Source organism: Coffea arabica, chromosome 4c (assembly GCF_036785885.1).
Source record: "Coffea arabica cultivar ET-39 chromosome 4c, Coffea Arabica ET-39 HiFi, whole genome shotgun sequence".
Classification (NCBI taxonomy): Eukaryota; Viridiplantae; Streptophyta; class Magnoliopsida; order Gentianales; family Rubiaceae; genus Coffea; species Coffea arabica.
The window spans coordinates 47781234-47803924 of record NC_092316.1 but is presented as its reverse complement, the minus strand read 5'-3'; the positions used below and the strand labels follow the sequence as shown (position 1 = coordinate 47803924).

General features: G+C 35.2%; 2 pseudogenes; both read right to left on the bottom strand.

Moving 5' to 3' along the window:
* Positions 1-2534: 2534 nt before the first annotated feature.
* Positions 2535-6975, bottom strand: LOC140004835 (uncharacterized; annotated as a pseudogene).
* A 4893-nt stretch (positions 6976-11868) lies between these two features.
* Positions 11869-19891, bottom strand: LOC113723949 (myricetin O-methyltransferase-like; annotated as a pseudogene).
* Positions 19892-22691: the final 2800 nt, after the last annotated feature.

Here is a 22691-nt window from a genome sequence, read left to right as displayed (position 1 = left end):
AAAAAAAGGAAGGGAGCACTAGGGAGGAGTGTCCGCGCATCGCGCGGGTGTTTGGTGTTTGTGGACAAGGAAGATTTTTTGTTGAACAAACAATAGTACATTGTGAGAAAAAATAAAACTTAGTATGAAAAGATAAATAATATAATCAATCAATTCATACAGCGTTACAATAAAATTGGGTCAAATTGAAGGTCGTTGATAATGCAGAAAGGCAGAACAACACAGAAAACTAACTTTATTCTAGAATCCCCACCGAGATCTCTTTCTTGCTATTGCTCCAACTCTATAAGATTATAACCAACCCAAACCAATTGAAGTTAGACAACACAAAAAATGCTATCTTGCACCTAGGCAACGCGATAAGAGTCGCTAATTGTAGGTACTAAGAACATACCGATAAAATTAAGGGAGAAATTGAAAAATTGGGGGGGTGAAATCTAACCTCACGCTGAACCACTAAGAGTAGCTGGGACTGAAGAGCATTCTGAGCTGATTAGTTTGAAATCAGGTAGAATTATCCCAATTCTAGAATGCGAACAGGGAGAAACTGATAATCAACCGTTTAGGCATTAATATACCAATGGTTCGGCAATTGAATTGGATGTAATTAATGACCAAATAATAGGTAATTTCAGAGTTAAGTTCGGATGGAAGAGAAAACAATGAGCCAAATCGTTGTAGACAAAGGCAAAAAGGGAAAATTTAACTCATGAAGCTGAAAGAGGATAAACTGACCAAAGTTTGTGACTCATAAATACAAATTATAAATGATAGAGAAATGAGTTCCTACCATTGATAGAAAAATCGTTGGCTCATTTCCTAAATCCGATTGCCATTCAAACATTTCAGACAAAATAACATCTCAAATGGTCATCTATGGCTGAAAAGGGGAATTATTGGTCGCTATGGGATATTCCGGTAATTACACTAATACACAAACATATACGAGTTGTAGAAAATGTAAAAACAGTTGCACACTAATTACACATTTCATCAATACCCAGATGGCTCATCAATGATAACTTTAAATGTATTAAAATGGGGTCATTTCAGTAAACATACCCAAAAACATGCTTTCTTAACTTGTACTTAAAATTTTTAAACTAATACACAACATTTCACATTCCCAAAAAGCCCCCACCTATGCGGTTGAAATTCAACCTATTCTTTGATCAAAACTCAATCTTATATAATATAAGGATATCGTTTTGCAGTTCATCCCAATTCTTAATTAGTGACTGCCCTGGTGAGTGTGGAAATCTGAAATTGAACCATAAGCATGGCCAAGGACAAAATCTACTACTTCTTCTTGCTTATCTTTAGGTTAGCAGGCATGGCAGCTAGCAACAGTAATATTACTATGGATCAATCAGTGACATGATCACTTTAGAACCTCAAGATTTCTTGGCAAAAAATTGGTCAATTACTTCCTCCATTTGTGATTGGATAGGGGTCACCTGCAGTTCTCGACACGTCGAGTGACTACCTTACATATTTCAAACATGAACTTTTCTGGGGGTACCATACCTCCTCAACTTGGGAATCTGTCCTTTCTCGTTTCCCTTGACATTAGCAGAAACAATTTCCTTATAGAACTGCCTCACGAATTGGCTCACTTGCGCAGATTGAGATACCTTAATCTTGGTTCAATATTTTGGTGGACAACTTCCCTCCTGGTTTGGTTCCTTATAGAAACTCCAATACCTGTCTCCCAAAAACAATAGCTTTATGGGTTCTCTCCCACCTTCCGTCTGTAACATGTCAAACTTGGAGACCCTATGGCTATCCTTCAATTCCATTGACGGAACAATTCCAGCAGAATTTCAGAGTCAGGTTCTCTGCCACTCCACACTTTCAATATCTCCTCACTAAACATTTCTTTCAATAACAATAGGCTATCTGGCATTCTTCCAGACAACATCTGTCGCAGCCTTCAGAAACTTACATAGCTTGGTCAAGCACATAATAATTTCAGTGATCAAATACCTCCAACATTGTCTCAGTGTTCATTGCTTCAGGTGCTATCCTTGTCTATGAACCATTTAACTGGAATCATACCCAAACAAATTGGGAATTTGATGATGCGTGGACCAACAATTTAGAAGGTAGAATCCGAGACTCTTGCCTTTGCATAACAATTAAAGTATAGGACTGACCTGCTTTTCATTCCGTTATTTAGGTATATCTAAGGGTTGATTGCACTCTACACCCCATGACATTTGTGTTTAACACTTTGCCCTTAAACTATCAATTACAAGTTTACAACACCACGATATCTCACACATTTATTTTATTTGTACTTTTTTTGTTTGCAAAATCATGTGACAATAACTTATAGCTACCAAGATATATATCCTTTTATTGAATTAGTGTATGCCAAGATTTACACTAAGATGTCTAACATGAGTGTAATAAGGATGTAAGAGGGACTTGTGCAATAGAAAATCATTTGGAATGCTTGAACCTTTCATATGAAACCAAAAGTTTAGCTTTAATTGTCAACACTATAGACCAAACTATTGCGACCATATTTGCTATACAAGCAGAAAAGAAGGAATATTCTTGATGACATCCTGATGGCTCTTAATGTGGTGATTTCTGATTTTCTCTAGTGAAGTTAGAACATCTCCAATTGCTATCCTCTCCTTAGGTATCTCTGCTGAGCACTTGAAAGCTACTTCCATTATCAATGATGTGTAGTGAACCATCCCTGTTAGATCCTCTTCCAGCCTCATCAAATCAACATCTATAACCTCAGACACAGTACCTAGCCATGATGCATTTATCCAGTCCTTCAAGCTCATATCTCCTGAGAACATTTCATTAGTTGGCTTCCTTCTTGTGAAAGTTTCCATCAACATGATTCCAAAACTGTAGATATCACACTTCTTCGATATCAAACCTTCTGATCCATACTCTGCACCAAGTGAAACAGCTTATCAGAAAGATTACAATTATGTTGAGGGATATGAACAAAATTAGAAGCAACTGTCATCACCTGGTGCCATGTATCCCAGTGTTGCTAGTGTCGGAGTTTGGGCCACGCTCTCTCCCATCCCTAATAATTTTGCAGTGCCAAAATCACCCACATGTGCCACCATATTTTCATCAAGTAAAACATTGCTTGGTTTCAGATCACAGTGAAGCACAAGAATTGAATAACCATCGTGTAGATAGTCTAATGCTGATGCTACATCAATCATTATGTCTAGTCTTTGCAAAAAATCCATGTATAGATCCTAATAGTACAATTACTTTTCAAGACTTCCATTAGACATGTATTCAAGAATTAAAGCTTTGAAGTCAGGGCTGGAACGGCTGCTAATGACTTTGGTTAGATTTTTGTGACGAAGGTTACGTAGTAATTCACATTCTATGTTAAAACATCTAAATGCACTTCTATTTGTAAGTTGAACACCTTCACAGCTACATTTGATCCATTGATTAATGCCTTGTAAATAGAACCATAGGCTCCCATGCCAATCAAATTTCTCTCACTAAATCCTTCAGTAGCTTGTTCAATTTCATGATATGATATTCTTTCATGTACTATAGCATCTAAGAAATCTCCTCTAGTCACTGTGCTGCTTGTTTTTCTAGATTGCATTAAGGCAACAGGAATGGTGATGGCCACAACTATGATTAGTAGTACTCTTATTGTCATTCGCTTTCCAGATAAGTTAGCTCTGCATGCTGGGACTTGAAGTTGAGGAGCGCCACAAAGTCTTTCATTTGACATAAAGGATTTAGATGTGAAGTTTGCAAAAGGACCTCCAGCAAGAATTTCACCACTTAATCTATTGAATAACACGTTAAATAATGAAAGATGTGAAAGTGCTTCCAGTGACTTAGGGATGGAACCAGATAGGTTATTACTTGATAAGTCGAGAAATTCCAAGGCTAGCATGCTGCCAATTGATCCAGGAATAGGTCCTTCAAATCTATTAATTGCAAGGGAAAGATCAATCACATCTTGCATACCTCCAATTGTACTAGGGATGACCCCTGAAATTTGATTCATAGAAACATTTAACAGTGTTGCAACCTTAAACTTCCGATTTCTAAGGGAAGAGAGCCACTCAAATAGTTTGAAGTCAAATCAAGATTCAAGAGATAACGGAGGCTTCCTAAGCTTGAAGGTATAGCAGAGTTAAATTTGTTGGAACTTAGATAAATGTATCTTAGGGATGCAATATTCCCTAAGCATGCTGGCACCATGCAGCAAAACTCATTATAGCTCAAACTTAGAAATTCCAAGTTGATGAAGTTGCAGATGCCATTTGGGATGGTCCTTCCATTTTGTTGTCGTAAAGATTAAATGCTTGCAGTTTTGATAGTGCTCCAATTGTTGCCGGAATGTATCTAGCCAAGTCGTTGCCTTGTAGAAATAAGAATGCTCAGCTGCACAAATTAGTGATTTCATTTGGAATGTAGCCCCTAATTCCACAATAAGCTGCATACATATATTCAAGAGTAGTAGTAAGGTTAACAACAAAAGATGAAAAAATACCATTCAGGGGATTGTAACCTATGCATAGTTGTTCTAACTGTTGGCAATGTGTTAATGCACTGAAGAAGCTCAATTCTAGTGATGAAGATTCGGTCATCAAATTATTTTCAAAGACATTTAGATACTGCAAGAATCTTAAATCACCAAAGGGGTGTGGAAATAAACCAGTAAACTGACCAAGTCCTAGTCCAGTGAGTTTTGATGCATTTGAAACAGAATCAGGGATAACTCCACTGAGATTATTTATTCCAAGATAAAGTTCTTCGAGACTAGGTAGGCCAATGCCTATAGTTTCTGGAAGATTTCCAGAAAAGTTATTGCACAAAAGAGAGATGCCTCTAATCCCTAAGATGTTGAACACTATTGGTGGGATTCGGCCTGTAAAACTATTGTTGTCAAGTGCTAACCTGTCCATGTTAAATAGATTACCAATTTCCATTGGTACCTCCCCTGCCAAAAGTACAAATGCATAAAAAAGTGCTTAACAGGTTCTGGTAGAATCTTTTGATTGTTAAAAGGGAAACAATTATGTCCAAAAGGCAAAATTTAGCTAGAATAAGAAGATGTAACATTACCAGTGAGCTGATTTCCACTTAGATAGAAATTGGTGAAAGAAGTACAATTCCCAATTTCTCTTGGAATGTTTCCGGAGAAGAGGTTATTTCCAAGATCTACAAATTGAACAGCAGGAAGATTGGAGCACAAGTCTTCTGGCAAACTGCTAGACAGTTTGTTCTTGTAAACATTGATCTTTATCAAAGAAGTGATGTTATAGATAGAGGATGGCAAGATTCCACCAAGGCCACAGCTCTCCAAGCTCAACAACTGGAAAGGAAGATTGCCAATATATGTGAGGGTTTCTCCTGTAGAAAGGATGTTCAATGTCAATGATAAATTCCAACATAGAAAAATTGTTCTGAAATTCAAAATTCGATGTTCTTTGTCTTCCAAATGGAAGAATCACACAAGGTTATATTTCCTGTGAAGTGTTTGCAGTTGAAGATTGAAATTGCATGACATTAATGTCATTCAAGACGTTTATGTTCACACAGTAAGTCAAAAGAAGTTGATGTTTACCTTCTAAGTTGTTGTTACCAAGATAAATATTGGTCAACTGGGTCAAATTCCCTATCTATCTTGGTATGCTTCCACTGAATTTATTATATGATAATGACAAGATTTGAAGTTTTGAGCATCCCTTCAGGATAGTTGGAATTTGGCCTTCCAATTCGTTCACAGAGAAAGCAAATGTTCCCACCTTAGGGAGATTTGAGCACATGTGAGTGGGAGGATTTCCAGATAGACTATTGTTAGTCAAGACAATTCGTTGCAAAGATGATATGCTAAACAAACTTGGAGGTATAGAAGCTGTAAGCTGGTTACTTCCTAAACTCGACCATTGCAGCTTATTCAAGTTGCCAATTTCATCTAAAACATCTCTTTCTAAAGAATTGAACCCCAACACCAGTGTCTCTAGATTCGATGCATTAAATAGAGATGGTGGGGTAAGACTAGAAAGTGTATTATATGCAAGAAACAAGTGATGAAGTTCGGTAAGAGACCAAATGAGGATGGAATCTCTCCTGTCAAGTTGTTGAAGTTTGCATTCATGTACTGCAACCTATGCAGGTAAGCTAATTCTTCAAGTAGTTTTCCTTGGAACATATTATTACGGGTAAATTATATTTTACCCCCTGTGGTTTAGCGTTTTTTTACATAACCCCCCTATGGTTTCAAAAGCTATACATAACCCCCTCATGGTTTGGATTAAAGTGTCAAAGTAACGGAAATAGTCACTCGTAACGGAACTTCTAAAAATGTCAAAATTACCCTTATAAATACATGACACATTAACCCCCTATGATTTTTATATTTTACCATATAACCCCCCTATGGTTTAATACTTTACCATATAACCCCCTTATGATTTTCAAAACATACACATAACCCCCCTTGGTTAATACATAAATTTCAACCTTACATAAGGGTATTTTTGACATTTTAGGTGACGCCGTTACGAGTGACTATTTCCGTTACTTTGACACTTTAATCCAAACCATAAGGGGGTTATGTATAACTTTCGAAACCATAGGGGGGTTATGTGAAAAACGCTAAACCACAGGGGGGTAAAGTGGAATTTGCCCTATTATTACTAATGTCCAGTGACATGAAAAAGACAGATTTCCCATGTGTGAAGGAATGCTGCCGATAAGACCCATGTTGGAAATATTCAAGGCTATAACTCTTTGATGGCAAAAGCTACACATGACTCCAATTTAACTACAAACAGAGCTTGTATCAGACCAGTCTGCCACGACATTTTGTGGGTCAGAAGAAATACTTTCTTTCAAACCAAGAAGTGCAGATTTATCAGTTGTGATGTTTACTTCAGACAGAGCTAAATGAACAATGAAAGAAAGAAATAATGAAGCAGCAAGAGGGAAGAGGAAGTTACTTTTCTTCATGATTTGTTGAGGAGGCTAAATGTAGAAATGGTTGGTTTTGTTCAATTTTTTTCACTAGATCAAATTTTAATGCACGTTGTCATGTGCTTGTTTAAATAGGACAGTATGATAATCATGTTGAAGCTTCTGCTGAATTCAGAAGTTGACCAAATAATTATTTACTTAAAGTGAGTAGACGTGAAATATTGTGAATTTTGATCTAAAATGTGAATCCAAGACTAGGAAGATGATGAAAACAGATGATGTTGGACTAAGCTTCTTTTATGTGATCTTTACCTTTACGTGGTAAACAACATTTCCATGGTAAACAGAACAAAATTTAGTATAATTTAGACTGACCATGTCTAGTGTGTAGAATAGTACCGGAGACAAATTCCATCTGGTACAACTACTTCTATCAAACAGAGGCATATATTGAGCTTTTACGTTTAGTTTTCTGCACTTTTTGTCTAAGTTTTTAGGCTGGATTCTAGAGATTGAAGCGGAAAATAGAAAGTCATGAAGAAAAGCATCTTTCAAAAATTGGCCACTAACCTTGAGGAAGAGGGAAAGTTGGTGATAGATTTTGGTGGGCCATTATTAGCTACCTTTTCCGAATCAGTTGGTTATTAGTCTTACTAAAAAAAAAGGCAAATTACATTTTACCCTCTTGTGATTTAGTATTTTTTACATAACCCACCTATGATTTTAAAAACTATATTAATCTCTTCATGGTTTAAATTAAAGTGTCAAAGTGACGGAAATATCGAAACTTCTAAAAATATCGAAATTACTCGTATAAATACATGGCATATTAACCTCGTATAATTTTTATATTTTACCATATAATTCCCTTATGATTTAATACGCCAAAGTGCTAAGGAATTTGACTAGTGTTGGATTAAGTGTGCCATGGGTTTGGCCGGAGGTCTGGTTGGGGTTAGATTAAGGAGCTAAGGGTCGGCAGGGATCCAAAATACAGTTTAAATGTTGAAAAAGAGTAGGTCCATGATTGGAAGAATATGTGACTTTAGGTGATAAGGTGGACTTGCATTGTGTACTAAAGTGAATTCGAAGAAGGGCTTGTAAATTTGGGTTTAATGCGGGGGTTACTCATGAAGGGAGAGATTTGTTAGCTTCATGTATAGACATCAAATTTTTGTTAATTTTAATGTTTTCTTGAATTTTTTCTGTTTAATGATTTATTTATTTTCTTATATTTTAATGTGCATTTTTCTTATTTTTGCAGGTTTGTTTAAAATAAGAAAAAAAATTTTTGATTTTAGCAAAAATATAAAAAAATAAAAGTGCAGACATCATGATGACCTTGGTTACTGGTGGCGGCGGCCATGATGAAGCAAAGTTTCATAAGAATTATCGCAGGAAGAATAAAGCTTCTTCGGCTGCATGTTCATTTTCAAAAATTGCACTTTTGCTCTCCCAATTTTTCATTAATTTCACTATGGCCCATACACTTTTGCAATTGAACCAATTTCGCCCTTTTTGAATTTTAATCATCCTTTTATTTTTTAAGTAGTCTTTTGGGTAGATTAATTCCGGATTTTAGGTTATAATTAGACCTTAATTTTTTTAGATGATTTTTATCTTACAAGGTTTTTGGTAAAATAAGTGAAATTTTGGGTTGTGGTTTGTTTGTTTGGGTTTTGATAGAATTGTTGGCTTATTTTTCTGGGTTTTGACTTGGGCCTAGGAGGTTAAAATCCAACACTTTGGATTGGGTTTTCGGATTGGGTTTTGATTAATTTGGTTGGGTTGCATTGATAAATAAAGGTGGATTGGCCCATATATGTTTCTTGGACTTTTCTCTGGGCTTGAAAGGTTTTGGCCCAAGGTAGAAATAAAAATGGCCCAGTGGCCCAATTTCTTGAGAGATCTGGTGATAAATTTGTAGAACAGTCCCTGTATTTTTAAATAATTACGTTTTAGCCCTAAATTCTTTAAGTTTCTTTCAATTAGGTCCTTAATTAATTGCAAATAGGTCCTTAGACTTTATTTTTCTTTACTTTGGACTCTAATCTTTATGATAATTATAATTTGACCTTGAAACTTTGTTAATCTTTGCAATTCGATCGCCGATAGATTTGATTTTCTTAAATAGAAGTTATTTTTCTTCTTTAATTATTGATTATCTTTCATTTGAATGATTCAATTGATTGATTTCATATTTATTTTTATTTTTTATAATTTATTTGTTAATTAAATTGATGCCTTGAAGATTATGTTAATTTTGGAGTTAAATAGGGCAAATCCCATTCCCCATTGGCTACTAAGTCAAAGGAGGTATCTTCTTGTGTCATTTTAAATTCTCCTATGTGCTGCTATGTGATTTTATGTGTATAATTGCATATTTTTGAATGTTTTTATTTTATTTAGTTATTCATTTTATTTTTTAATTTTGTATATTTACTTTAATTTAATTTTTGATTATTTGAGAGGCATTTAAATGCCAAATTGTAATAGTTAGGTTATTATTTTTCATTCTTTACCCCTTTAGATTGTAGTTAGGGCCCCGAATATAATAGTTAGGTCTTTATTCACTTTTATTTGTTTACATGTTTGCATGCTCGTGTGCTTATGTGTTTACTCGCATTTTTAGGATTTTTGTATCTAGATATCATGCTTATATGTTATGTACTATGTGCTCTTATATGTTTATTTGTTTTAATTCAAGTTTTATTTGTTTACTATGTATTGTTAATGCATGATGTCACCACACTAGTCCAACGTTAGTTGTGGCTTCTCCTTCCGTTTACTTGTTAGTCCAATACCAGTAAGGATTTTTAGAAATGGACTAGTCTAACGCTGACCCTTAGATCATTCCTACGTTAGATTCATCTTTGTGTGATACTCATTACATTTTCATGTATATTTTTTATTTTTAGGATCTTTTCTCATTTGCATGATATTGCCTATTATATTATCCCCTATCCTTTATATGTGTTAATCATATCATTTAGAATTGCATCTCATTTAAGAAATTGCAAAAAAACAAGTTAGTTCATTTGCATGTCTAGACTAGGAAAATTAATCTTTGAACATGGGAAATGGGTGATTATAACTTTTAGTTTAAATACCCATTAATTCCTGTGTAATAAAATTATGTCACGAGTTTTTACCTCCCGTACCCATTATGCTGCATTTCCTTTTCTTTTGATCACTTATATCTATGTATATAATTTAATTTTCTTTTCTTTTCTTTTTATTTCATCATTTGCATACTCGTGACCCATTAAAGGAATTATTTTGCCATTCGCAATTAATGCGATTGGTATCAATTAAATCTTGAATGGACATTTTGCCCTTCTTGACATTTTTATTTGCATTCATGTAGTAAACATCCAAATGTGATAAATTTAAAGGTTAAAATAAAAAAATTTTGACTAAATCATGCAACTAGGTTAGATTAGGTTGAAAGAGTGCCTTAGGTTCGAGTTAATCAAACATTAGCTTTCCCTTTCTTCAACCGTGGCTTCCGAACTTATTTTCAAAAACCTGAAATTGTCGAAAAGGGTTTTATTTTATTTTATTTAAAAACACTTTTGGGTGACTTGGTACACTAGAGATGGCAATGGGGGAGGGCACCCGCGGGCACCTGCCCCGCGGGGGGGAATTTTTTCCCCCCGTTTAGAAACACTCCCGCCCCCCGCCTCCCGTTTAAAATATATATATGTACATAATTATATATAATAATATTATCAATTATACTACTAATTATACATGTCTATTAATAAATATTATTAATTATTTATACTAAATTTATTAATACATTCATGTTAAACTCCTAACTACACTTAATACAATAACACTTTTTTCTAAAAAAAAAAACACAATAATAATTTAGTAATTGTATTTGTATCAAAAGTGAAAACTTGATTATTGTAGTTATATTTGTTTTATCATATTAGATTGTATTCAAATAAGCTTTGTTTAATTATTTTTATGAGTTTCAATTATGAAGTTACAATGAATAATAATTTGGTGATGTGTTGATATTTTAGTACTTGATTATTTGCTCAAATTTAATTATAATGAAATTATATAATAAAACTTTTAACCCCTCGGGTGCCCCCTCGAGGGAAGCGGGGTGGGGCAGGGGCGGGGGGAATTAAAATGCAACGGGGCGGGGGTTGGGGGAGGTGTCCCCCGCCCCATTTCCACCCGTAGGTACACCCAAATTCAATACCAAGTGACGACTCCTAATTTTTCTTAAAAACCCTTTTAGACTAAATTTTGGACCCAAATTGTAGCATTTTTAAAGTCCCATTTTAGATCCCTTTTTACTTATTTTAAAACAAAACCACATCTTTTGTAAATACTATATTTTTTCTATCACGGAAAAATGGGGCACGACATCATGAATAAAGAGTTATATCCCACATTGGTCCGAAAGATGCAGAAAAAGCGTTTAATATGTAAGTAAGGGTACAAAACCTAATGGTTTAAACTTTTGGGTCAAAGTTAGATTCTTGACTTACATATTGGATTCTTTGGTGGACTCTCTCGAGGCATTTCTCCCTATCAATAAGTAATTAAACTTATGATCGCTTGTAAAAATATTTTTCGAGCAAAATCAGTATTCCAACCATATATGACTCAGTTATATTGATAAGGCTGGCAGTTCCTTTGATACGGTCTTACAAACGTAAAGCATTTAATGATATTGCTTGGTTCCTGATGTTTAGATCTAAGGAAACTGTATTATTCTTCTATAATTTAGCGTGAAAGAAAACATTGAATAAGTTGGTATTTATGCATTAAAACAAGGATGTAATTTAGATCTGTTGCCAATATGGTGATAAGAAGTTAAACAAAACAAAACCAAAAGATGGAAAAAAGAAGTACGTGGATAGAACTGTATATCTCAGAAATCGTAGTGCCAATTTTGAATCCTCCTTAATCAGGATAAACCTCAACTAGACACCTCAAACCCAACACTGGAAATACTTTATAGTTACTGAATCCAGCATCTTGAAAAAGCTTTGCCCATTCCTTCTCAGTTGTTTCTTTAGCGCCGTGTAGAACCAACATCGCCATGTCCATATTAACCTATGTTTCAACTGACTTATTATCTTCTATCTAGCTCTCCATTATGATGTCTATAATAATCACTTTTTCCCCTTTGGATCTTTCTGGAATAGCATTATTGCAGTTCTTGAGTATCTTCACACAGCCATCATCACTCCAGTCATGGAGAATCGACTGTTTGCCAATGAAATCACAAATTTAGAATATAAATAGTTATATTGGCGTCCAAAACTATTTATGGCGCTTCACCATTCTCTTACGTTAATTGGCAGCCAAACAACTCCTAGTTTCTTTTGCGAATATTCTAGCTTCTCAGAAAAAAATGAGGACATATTTATTAGGGATAAATAAGGATATATCTATTAGGGATACCCACAATTTTCCCCCTTCTCGTGAAGCTTTGATATAATCATACTTTACCACCCTTAGCTTCTCATATATACACTTTTCCTATCCAAGTTAACAGAGTTAGAGCTATATAATTGAGCTATGTGATGTCATTTTTTTTTCTTCTGATTGAAATAGTATCGTTACAGGCAAATTGTATATTTTGAATGTTTAGGATAGCGAAGTGTTATTATATTAAAGAGTAATAGTGGGAAAAGTGAAATCTCAATCCCCTTTCTTTTTCCTTTTATACCTAATAATTTATATTTTCATTTTAAGTAAACATGAATCAGTTATAAAAACAGAACATACTGTAATTTATGATGCTTAACAAATATACTTTATTTTGAAAAGTTATTGATATCGTCTTTCACAATAATTTCAATTTTCTCCAATTTTTGTGTTCGAAATAGGACTAGTCACATATTTGTTATTTCTTACACATAGTTCACTATTGATAATCTCATTTACATTAATATCTTTTAAATTTATGTTATTAATCTTAAAATTTTTGAATTTAAAGAACAAGAAATGAATGAGTCATGCAAGGAATCAATAAATTTTGTATGAACAAATTTTTCTATGAAAAGTTTTGTAAATAAAATTTTTGAAACTCTTTGTCGAGATTCGTATATCTAAAAGTGTACGTAAAATGAAATTGATAGTTATGTTGTTTTAATCTTATTACTATGACTTGAATATATTTTTAATACTTGGAACATTATCCTCTATCTCATATGATGCTAAACAACTGTGGTACCTAAAGATGTACTTTTAACAATAATAGATGGGAGATGTCATTACACTCATATTTTGGATGGAGTTAGCTCTTCTTTTTAACGCAAAGCTTGTCTTCATTGTCAAACTGTAGATTTTCTAAGTGTAATAATCTCTAAAGTTTAGGGTGTAAACTGCGATTAATTAACATTATTCATTGTTATTCTATTTTTACGATTGCCATCTTAGTCAACGCTAGCTCTTGCCAAATCAACTGGTAAGGTTAGAGGTTTTTTTTTTTTTTGGATGGTTTCTAGGAATCACCAAATACTGTATAGCACAATTTATAGCTTATTTCTCAAAATATTCAAATAGTTAAAGCAAGGATGGTGGATGTCTCTAATTACCTTGAGTAAGATTGCATCACCAGGAGGTACCATCTCTAGCATATTTCCTGCAACAAAGTCCAAGTTCTCAGTTCTGTGTTGGTTGGCCACCACGTGTGGGAGATCACATACAAGACATTCTAAGTTGGGAAAATTTTGGGAATGGCCTTAGTAAATTCACTAGTGCCACCTTCAACATCAACTAAAGATGTTAGGTCCTCAAACACAGACATGCATTGGGTCATCACCAGACATGCCAGGTCCTCCAACATCAACGACTAAACTAGAGTCACCTGCCTAACGATTAAGCTAGAGTCACCAGCCATGGCTTCATTAAAGATTTTCCCAAATTGAGGTTCTGCAGCAGCATAAGACCAGAAGTTTTTCCCATGTGTGTTGGGGAAACCGGGTAATTTTCCACTCAAATAATACAACTAGTGATTAAACCGATTCAGTAATTCCCAGGAAAGATCACTGAAACAATCTACTTAGTCAGAATTACCATTCCAAGTAAATTCCCTTGAAAGGCTGGAGGGGTCACAAGCGATCCCATTTAAAATCCGGTCTCCTAGACAGAATTTATGTGCACTGTGTATTATCACAACTAGACCCGTGTATACATAAATATTACGTACACACGAATAAGAAAATACACCCAAATGAATCGTATAAAACACTACAAATAAACCCGACAAATATAGACAAATATATTGAATACTATACTACAATAGAAAAGAAACTACTAAATAAGTGCGGAATAAATAAAAGAGATAAGGAAAGAACGCACCCGAAAAATTGATAACGGAGTTCGGCCAATTTTGCCTAATCTCCGAGCACCACTCAAGTAGCATGCTTTTATAATTTAGGAGAAGAAAGATTACAAAAGAATTACAAAATCCTTTTGGGTAATTCTTTTTATTTTTGGTACATTTCAATTTGGAGGACTTGAGAGCTATTTATAGCTCTCAAGCCAAGCTTCTACCAATAATCCTACCGATGTGGGATTTGTAAATTTTGCCAAAAAATCAACAATATTGGCTTGAGATAGTCAATAATGTTGGCTTTGAATTCAAATGTTGAATTTAACAAATCTCCATCTTGGCATAATTTCTAATCCCACCCAAAATACAAACCTTCTCACCTAAACTGTCCTTGCGGTGCTTCCAAATTTGCGCCGTCAGACCCCAACTCAAATATGCAGGATATTGACCAAGTCTAAACAATGTTCAAATTTGGACCTTATAACCACCTTGGTCAGCATATCTGCAGGATTCTCCGTAGTCCAAATCTTCTGGAGAAAAATCTCCTCTTCTTCGAGAATTTCCCGCACAAAGTGATAGCGAACATCAATGTGCTTCGTTCTTGTGTGAAAGATTTGGTTCTTTGCTAAGTGAATAGCACTCTGACTGTTACAAAATACGTCAATATGTTTTTGACTAACTCCCAAGTTTTCAAGCAATCCTTGAAGCCAAATTGCCTCCTTCATAGCTTCTGTAATCGCCATGTACTCTGCCTCCGTTGTTGACAAAGCCACCGTTGACTGCAAAGTAGACTTCTAACTAACTGGTACCTTGGCAAATGTGAACAAGTAGCCAGTTGTAGAACGTCCCTTATCCAAATCACCTGCATAGTCAGAATCACAATATCCAACTACACATTGACCAAGTGATTTATCCTGCTCAAATACTAATCCAACATCTACGGTATTTTGGATATACCGTAGAATCCATTTCACAGCTTGCCAATGACTATTGCCCGGATCATGCATAAACCTGCTTACCACACTAACTGCCTGTGAAATGTCGGGTCTTGTACACACCATTGCATACATCAAGCTTCCAACTGCACTAGCATACGGGACTTTCGCCATGTATGCTCGCTCTTCATCCGTTTTTAGAGATAATAGACTACTAAATTTCAAATGAGGAGCAAGCGGAGTACTTACAGGCTTTGAATCTTCATCTATGCCAAAACGTTGTAGTACTTTCTTCAAATACAGCTTCTGTGTCAGACAAAGCTTGCCTCTCGTTCTATCCCTACTTATTTCCATGCCGAGAATCTTCTTTGCTTCTCCCAAATCCTTCATCTCAAACTCTTTACTCAACTGAGCCTTCATTTTGTCAATTTCAACTTGGCTCTTTGATAATATCAGTATATCATCAACGTACAAGAGGAAGTAGATATAGGAATTATCTCGTAACTTGCGCAAATACACACAGTGATCGTATTTACTTCTTGTGTACTTCTGACCCATCATGAACTGATCAAATCGTTTGTACCATTGCCTCGGTGATTGTTTCAATCCGTACAACGATTTGCTCAACTTACAAACCCAATTTTCTTTACCAGCAACTTTAAATCCATCTGGTTGAGACATATAGATTTTCTCCTTCAAGTTACCGTGAAGGAACGCGGTCTTCACATCAAGTTGAGCTAGCTCCAAATTCAGCTGCGCTACCAAAGTCAACAAAATTCTAATAGAGAAATGTTTAACAATTGGAGAAAATACCTCATTATAATCAACTCCCTCCTTCTGAGCGTAGCTTTTAGCCACCAATCTTGCCTTGTAACGAACATCATTCTTGTCAGAAAATCCTTCTTTCTTTGCAAATATCCATTTGCATCCAATTGCCTTCTTGTCCTTCGGTAGTTGTGTCAACTTCCATGTCCTGTTCTTCTGAAGAGATTGCATCTCTTCTTCCATAGCATCTTTCCATCTATTATTTTTTGTACTTCGAACTGCTTCAGAAAATGTGGATGGAACATCATCAACAACTGGAAGTGCATAGGTCACCATGTCAACAAAACGAGCAGGTTTATGAATTTCTCGTCTTGCTCTATTGACAGCAATTGACTCTTGTTGCTGTTGAGCCTCTTGGGTTGAAACCTCTTTCTCATCTGACTCCTCTTCTGCCATGGGAGAGTCACTGATGGTGCTGTTTGCTGGACTCACCATTATTTGCTCAAACTCCACCTGTTTCGGCGTACACTTCACCTGTTGCGGAGTACTACTAGTCCCATCTTGTGCTACCTTATTCAACATGGCAGATTCGTCAAAGGTAATATCCCTGCTGATAATGGTTTTCTTTACTTCTAGACACCACAACCGGTATCCCTTAACTTCAGCATTAAGGCCCATAAAGAGAGCCTTCTTTGCACGTAGATCCAATTTTGATTCATTTACATGATAATATGCACTAGAACCAAAAATACGCAAAGAACCATAATTTGTTGCAAGTTTTCCAGACCATACCTCTAATGGAGTCTTGCCACTGATTGCAGATGATGGCAAGTGACTAACGAGATGTTGAGCGTATGTCACAACTTCAGCCCAAAACTTTCTGTCTAACCCAACATTAGACAGCATGCAACGTACTTTCTCCACTAGTGTCTTGTTCATACGTTCTGACACCCCATTCTGCTGCGGTGTTTTTCTAACTGTGAAGTGCCGAACTATGCCATACTCTTCGCATATCTTCTGGAAGGGATCACTCTTGTATTCTCCACCGTTGTCTATTCGGAGAATCTTGATCTTTCTTCCCGTCTGATTTTCAACCTGAGCTTTCCATTTAAGGAAAATCCTTAGCACCTTATCCTTGCTCTTCATAGTAAACACCCAAACTCTTCTGAAAAAATCATCAATAAAAGTGACAAAATAGTACCTGCCACCAAGGGATGGAGTCTTGGCAGGCCCCCATACATCTGAGTGCACATAATCCAAAATACCCTTGGTATTATGGATACCAGTACCAAATTTCACTCTTCTTTGTTTTCCCAGAACACAATGCTCACAAAATTCTAATTTGCAAACTTTTGTACCTTTCAATAATCCTTGTTTGGCAAGATTTTGCAAGGATTTTTCACCAGCATGTCTCAATCGCATGTGCCACAACTTTGTTGCCTCTGTATCTTTCTTTCTACTGGAAGATGTTGCTGCTGCTACTGTCCCAACAACTGTACTACCTTAGTAGTAATACAGATTATTCTTTCTCACACCTTTCAACATCATAAGTGCTCCCGAGGTTTCTTTAAGAATTTCATCTCTCATCTTCATTTCCAAGCCTTTTGACTCCAAGAGTCCCAAGGAGATGAGATTCCTCTTCAAATTCGGCACATACCGAACATCTTTCAAGATTCTAATGGATCCATCATGATTACACACCTTGATTGAACCTATTCCACCTGTTTTACATGGATTGTCATTTCCCATGTACACAACTCCACCATCAAGTTCTTCAAATTCAAAGAACCACTCCCGCATGGGAGACATATGATAGGTACAAGTTGAATCCAAAATCCACTCGTCTGGATGGGATGTTAAAGGTGATACAGCCAAAGAGAAATCTGATTCCGCATCACTTTTGCATTCTGCAACATTTACGTCTTGCGGAGCTTTCCCTTTCTTCTTTAACTTTGGACAGTCTTTCTTCCAGTGCTCTTTCTTACGACAGAAAGCACACTCATCTTTGGCAACTCTGCTTTTCGATTTGGACCTTCCTTTTCTCCCCTTTGATTGGCTTTGTTGACGATCTCTTACCACTAACGCTTCATCTGCTGTAGCTACTTTATTCTTCATTTTATCCTGCTTTCTCAATTTATGACTATACAAAGTAGAACATACAGCATCTAAAGACACATTTTCCTTCCCATGAAGTAACGTAGTTTCCAAATGTTCAAATTCATTAGGAAGGGATGACAACAACATTAAAGCCAAATCTTCATCTTCAAAATTTACATCTAAATTTAACAGGTCTGCTACTAACTAATTAAATATAGTGATGTGTTCATTCATAGTAGTACCTGGTTGGTAATCGAATTGGAATAATCTTTTCTTCATTAAGAGTTTATTCTGACCACTCTTTTTCAGAATTTCTCCTCTAATGCCCTCCACAATTTTCATGCAGAAGTCTCGTTCTTGAAAGCATATTTCTGCTCTCTGGACAAACACGATCGAATAGTTCCGCATGCCAACCGATTTATAATACTCCACTCCTTTTCTTCTATGTCATCTGGTTTCTTTTCTTCAATGGCAATGTCAATATCTTGTTGGAAAAGGGAATCCATGACCTTGTCTTGCCATATGCCGAAATGGCCAGTACCGTCAAATGTCTCCACTGCCACCTTCAAATTTGACATTGGAATCCTCGACCATGTGGACGAGGAAGCCGATGCCCCAAATATAATTTTTGACGTGAAATTGTCAGATGCCATTACAGACTCAAATGATAGTACTCAATATAAATAATTACAAATAGGCCAAAGGACGAACCTTCGGCTCTGATACCACTTGTTGGGGAAATCGGGTAATTTTCCACTCAAATAATACAACTAGTGATTAAACCGATTCAGTAATTCTCAGGAAAGATCGTTGAAACAATCTCCTTAGTCAGAATTACCATTCCAAGTAAATTCCCTTGAAAGGCTAGAGGGATCACAAGCGGTCCCACTTAAAATCCAGTCTTCTAGACAGAATTTACGTGCACGGTGTATTATCACAACTAGACCCGTGTATACATAAATATTACGTACACACGAATAAGAAAATACACCTAAATGAATCGTATAAAACACTACAAATAAACCCGACAAATATAAACAAATATATTGAATACTATACTATAATAGAAAAGAAACTACTAATAAGTGAGAAATAAATAAAAGAGATAAGGAAAGAACGCACCCGAAAAATTGATAATGGAGTTCGGCCAATTTTGCCTAATCTCCGAGCACCACTCAAGCAGCCTGCTTTTATAATTTAGGAGAAGAAAGATTACAAAACAATTACAAAATCCTTTTGGGTAATTCTTTTTGTTTTTGGTACATTTCAATTTGGAGAACTTGAGAGCTATTTATAGCTTTCAAGCCAAGTTTCTACCAGTAATTCTACTGATGTGGGATTTGTAAATTTTGCCAAAAAATCAATAATATTGGCTTGAGATAGTCAATAATGTTGGCTTTGAATTCACATGTTGAATTCAACAATGTGTTGTATCAAATGGAGAGGGATCATCGTTCTCGAACCACTCAGTCAAGAAATTCCAGGGCTTCAGTGCAATAGGATCGCTCACATAATATATAAATGCCCTCATATTGAAAGGCTCATTCTTTAAAAGAAGAAGGCCTGCAGTAGAGAGTGAATAACCTTCATTTTGCTGAACAAAGAAGCCAACATTTGATAAGAATCGCATTAAGGGATGGATGTGGATAGATTTAGAAATGTTGATTGGGAGGGCAGAAATCAGGTCAGAAATCGTGATGGGCTTCCCATGTTGATCAATGACATCTGGGATTCCCAATTCAATTGCACATTTTAGAGATGCACATTTTCTGAAGTTGAATACTTGGCTCCCTGCATAGTCTTGAGCTTCACGAAGCTCAACAAGATTCTCAACCTTTTCCATTCTTAGAACTTTTGGAATTACATGGAGTTAGGCTACTTAATCGCTCTACAAGTTGAACAACACCATTTTCACATTTATAGAGGAATAATGCAAAAGGAATTGTCGCTTATATCTCCATTCATAGAAAAGTGGCTACTCCTTTTCCGTCTCATTGTTAATATTATGTTTTCCCTTTTTGAATGTTCAAAATGAGAGTAATTTTCTAAAGGTTAACATAACATTTTATTAGCTCTCCCACTTACTTAACCATTTGAAAAAGTAACATTTTTCACCTGCCATTGCATTGCTCATACTTTTAAATTTTGAATTTGAGGATAGCATTGTAAAATCACACAAATCTACCTTATTCAGACACAATAATTACATATTCCCTTAAAAAGTTAGTTTCCTAAAAAAAATGACTCAAATATAAGACAGAAGAAGTATTATTTGTATTGAAAATGTAGAATGTTTGTTTGGCTTTTACGTTTTTAAAAATTAGAAGTTCTTTCCAAAAGCATTTTATGGGCTCTTTAAGAATCAGCTTTTTCAAATTAATAACCCAATATAATAACTAAAAAACAAAGAAAAAGAGAAAAAGACAGCTCTTAAATGTTGAGGGTGTAGTTCTAACTTCCAAAAAGAATCAGTTTTGTTTTAAAGAAATCATATTTTCCATGAAGACCTTACAGTTGTACAAAACTCTTAAATTGTACTAAACAGCCATCCCTGGCTGCAAGTAAACTCCATCCATGTCTTACAAAGCAATTACAAATTACAAATCGATCCCAACAAAGATTTAGTCAATAATAACCAGCCGGAACAGATTGTGTCATGAGCTCACCGCCAAAACCAGCATCAACCAACAACAAATGGAACCAAATTTACAGAATTGTCCACCTACTTCAAGTGTTAATAGGGGACCAAAGTTTACTGTTCATATCTCAAACTCCAACGTTTATTATTGTTAAGATTGAGATTAAGATATTCAGTATTTTTTTTAAAGATAGATATTTAGTTTTATAAATAAATACCCGATTGAATAAGACAATGGGATAATGTATTGATATATAAGACAAAGGGGTGTCTTATCTTGAAAATACACCAAAAACTGGTCGGCTACCAAAACCCCATCAAAAAACAGATAAAAGCCGGCCGAATACAGAGTTATAAGGGTGTGGATGTGTTCCTCTCTCACGAATTGAGAATCATATGATTCTCAAAATGACAAGTCAAAGTCCAAGAAATTAAATCCCAGATTTTTAGATGTTATTGTTGTCGTTAAAATAAATTTTGTTCGGTGATTTCCAAATGTAAGAGGCAAACGACCGAAAACTTAATGTCAATGATGTTTATTTTGGTGGATTCTAAAATGAAAGTATCAAAGAGAGTTAAATCTCATGGATTATCAAATAGCGATGGAACCTAGCACTTGAGCAAGAGCATATGTCTGGAGGCTCAAAACACTGTCAAGTATAATCGAGCATTAAAAAAAATAAAAATCTTAATTGAGCATTACACATATGTAAAACTTTTGTTTATTAGTTTGAAATGTTTACTGTATGTCTAATCACAATTAAATGGATAAAGTTTTACTAAAACGTGCACGCTGTAAGTTAAGGTTTAACAACAACAATGACATTTAAAAATTTGGGATTTAATTTTCTTCTATTTTGAAAAATTCTTGTCATTTTGAAAATCATGTGATTCTCAATTCTTGAGAGAAGAATAGATCCTTATAAACCTGTATTCAGCCGGCTTTTATCTGTTTTTTTAATGAGGTTTTGATAGCCGACCAGTTTTTGGTGTATTTTCAAGCTAAAACACTCCTTTGTCTTATATATCAATACGTCACGTCTTTGTCTTGCATGTCAATCTACATTACCTGCCGCTTGTTGATTTATGATGCCGCCTTGTACATCAATTCATTTCCAACCTGCCTTAGATTCGAAATACAGAGTCTAATGCATGCATCTGCTACTTTCTTTTGAGGTTTTCTCTGTGGTCTTGGAAAGTCAATCCATCTACTCGGGTGCCCCAATCCTGAATTGGATACTCTTGCTTTGACTTTCACTATGGTACTCTATTTTTGTGGAGTAAATGACAGAAATATTTTTAAACTATTCAAAATTTATTATTTTGATCTTCAAATAAAGGACTCTTATGACAATTGTGTTTTAAAATGTATTATGAAAGACTTGTTTAGATCAGCCTTGCTTTGGTTGTTTTATTTGATAATTTTTGTACATAGAATTGGGCTGTAGCAGTAAATAGTTGTATTTTGTATGGCAGGTTGAATTTCGGGTTCATCTTGGTTGTTGCCAATTGCTACAGACGTACATGGCAGGAAGACTTAAAAGTTAGTATGTACAAAATTTTAATTAGGGCAAATTTCACTTTATCCCCCTGTGGTTTAGCATTTTTCACATAACCCCCCTATGGTTTCAAAAACTATACATAACCCCCTTATGGTTTGGATTAAAGTGTCAAAGTGACGAGAATGATCATTCATAACGGCGTCACCTAAAATGTCAAAAATAGCCTTATGTAAAGTTGAAATTTATGTATTAACCAAGGGGGGTTATGTGTATATTTTGAAAATTATAAGGGGGTTATATGGTAAAATATTAAACCATAAGGGGGTTATATGGTAAAATATAAAAATCATACGGGGTTAATGTGTCATGTATTTATAAGGGTAATTTCGATATTTTTAGAAATTTCGTTACGAGTGACTATTTCCGTTACTTTGACACTTTAATCCAAACCATGAGGGGGTTATGTATAGTTTTTGAAACTATAGGAGGGTTATGTGAAAAAA